The sequence below is a fragment of the Colobus angolensis genome, unplaced genomic scaffold, assembly GCF_000951035.1.
Source record: "Colobus angolensis palliatus isolate OR3802 unplaced genomic scaffold, Cang.pa_1.0 Scaffold31, whole genome shotgun sequence".
Lineage (NCBI taxonomy): Eukaryota > Metazoa > Chordata > Mammalia > Primates > Cercopithecidae > Colobus > Colobus angolensis.
The window spans coordinates 1,653,667-1,656,292 of NW_012116377.1; the positions used below are offsets into that span (position 1 = coordinate 1,653,667).

Genomic DNA, 2,626 nt, shown 5'->3' on the forward strand with positions numbered 1-2,626 from the left:
TCCAATGGAGAGGTCACAGTTCCCCAATGTGGGGAGGTGGAAAGTCTAGAGGGCACCAACAGCCTTACTCATTGTGGCAGAAAAACTTACTCTAGTGTTGGGAAATCACAGACATGCCACAGACACCAAGAAAGGCTGTGAGGGGATGCAGAGTTTCACAAAGCACAGCGATCACAGGCTGTAGCAGTGGGGATCATGCTACTGACAGAGAAACTATGAAATCCAAAAGCAGGGAGAGTAGCCTTTTAGGAAGTAACTCTGTATCAGTCACTCAAACTTGACCCCAGGTTAAACAACCTGGCTGAGTTCCATGAGCAGCTGACAACACTGGGGGTAAGTGGTGTCACATGAATAGGACTTAAAACAAGCAGCTAGAAGAAGGGAAGGGTAGGAAGCTGCTCCAGGGCTCTCAGCAATGGAGGGCAATACTGGGAACATGTGGACAGAAACATGTGGACAGAAACATCCCAAAGAGGTTTCCTGTTCAGCAGTCATTTGATGAGGGGAAGATCCAGGAGGCAGCTGAAGGGAGCAAGGATTGGTCCCAAAGGGAAGTCTCTAGAGGCTGCGTCAGAAGAAAGTACGCACACCTTGCCCCAGTGATGCAACACAACTCTGGACCCCACACAGGGGAAGAGGTGGATAGGGTGGGTGTGTCACTGGCTGGGCGTGCTGGAAGAGCCTCACAGTAGCCATCACAGGGCCACAGGGAAATACATGGCCGCTGGTCACAGACAGCTCCTTCCACCCTGGATGGGAGGACACAGTCTCACAGTGGAGGGCTATTGACACCTGGGTGGTAGAAGGCACAGAGGTCCTCATATCTACAGTGGCCCCTTTTGGCAAAATGTCCACAGACTGGGCGGTGGGATTTGTCTTCCATAACCTAGGAGTCATCCTAGTGGGCAGGAATTCTTGACAAGAGACCTGGAGGCTTGGAAGCTTTCTCTGTTCTTAGTGAAGGCTTCGCCTGGTGGGATCCCTATGGCCTGGCCCTGGAAAAGGAGGTTCAGCATTGACTCCCCACCAACCACAACCATATGGGCTAGGTCTGGGGCCAAGGCCTCCTGGCCTTGGGCCTCTACCCTGAGAAGGAGGTGGGAGGGTCAGCAGTGGTGGAACCAGTGATCCCTTTGCTCCTGGAGGACCTCTGTGAGGAGCTGACTTAGGATCATCAGGTTTTTGACTGACCATGGCAGGAGGCTCAGAAGGCGGGGTGGTCTGATGGGACTCCCATCCTCCTCATCTCCAGTCTCTTCCTACTTGGGCAGTGGTGGCTACTGCTGTGGTGGGGGCTGCTGCTGATTCTGCCTCTTTCGTTTCGGCATTGTGGTGGCAGCAAAGGTTGCAGGGGGATTTGGCCAGAGGAGCTCTTAATGAAGGAACTGGACCAAGCCTCCAGCAGGGCACAGTTTTGGCTGCAATGACTTATGTCCAGTCCCATGCAAGCTGGGGTTGTGCTAATGCTCTCACTGGTCTGGACCCTTAGGCTGGTCATGGTGCTGCCCACACTGCTTCTGGCTTTGGTTTATAATCTCATGCTCGGCCATTGCCCCCAGATGGTGCATACCACGTCAGGGTTACTAGTTTAGGCACAGTGTACAGCTCCCCTTTCAACATACACAGAGCTGGCATTGAGCATGAGTCTCTATGTCCCGAGGTGATTTCTCTCTTGGTAGCTCTAGAAGTCCATTCTCGCAAACATCCCAATCGGTCAGACAGGCTTACTATAGTGGAATCTCAAAGGAGAATGGGCTGAGATCTTGATTACTTTGTGTCCAAGAGGTAATTTGACCTCAGTGCAAAACTGCCAACTTTTCCCAAGCCACTGGCTCTGAGTAGCTAGCAGGTCCCATTACAATCTCCTTTTCCCACGGCCATGGGTGCCCCTCCACACTTGCTTTTAATTGACCTTGGAGGAGCCAGTTAATGACTCTTCTCAAAATCACAATTTGCTCTACAGTGATTTTTTTAGTTCACCTAGACAAAGAAGTAAAATACCACTTGTTTTACTTAAAACCAAACCCTCAATCTCTCTAACTGTATACCTGCAAGACCAAATAAATGATTACCCATCATCACAGCACCCGTCACTGTAAACAATTGAGGTTTGTTCCCCATGCCTTGACCACCACGTGCACACTTATCTTCCCAGAACTGTTGGGGCCTCCTGCCAGAGGGAGTCACCTTAGCAGAGGAGGAAGGCCCCCAGACTTCCCAGCACCGATGTTCTGCAGCGCCCCCTTGCGACAGCAGCCAGGCTGTAGACTTTGAGGGTGGGCCTCTCCACCTGGCCTTAGCAACCTGCACTGGCTGGCCCCTTTGCACTGAGTGAGCCCCCAAGGTCCTAAATCCAGTGTTTTGGAGGAGGAGGCTCAAGGAGATGTAAAGGGACTTCTGCCTTATGTGAAGTTTAGGTGCTAAAGCCTAAACCCAATTTACATTATAGTCAATTTGCCTGTGAAAATTCCTTAAATGGCCTTGAATTAATAGAATTTAGGGTCCTTGGGAATTCAAAAGCTAAAAATAACTTTTTCTTCTTTTCTACTTGGCTATGGTCTAGTTTCCCTGGGGCAGTGAAGACCAAGGTCTAGTCTGAATGGAGGCAACACGGGGAAGGCTAAGC

The 2,626-nt window shown here is 50.8% G+C and overlaps 1 pseudogene; it reads right to left on the bottom strand.

The window, feature by feature from the left end:
- Positions 1-769: 769 nt before the first annotated feature.
- LOC105517895 lies at positions 770-1,328 on the bottom strand (annotated as a pseudogene).
- Positions 1,329-2,626: the final 1,298 nt, after the last annotated feature.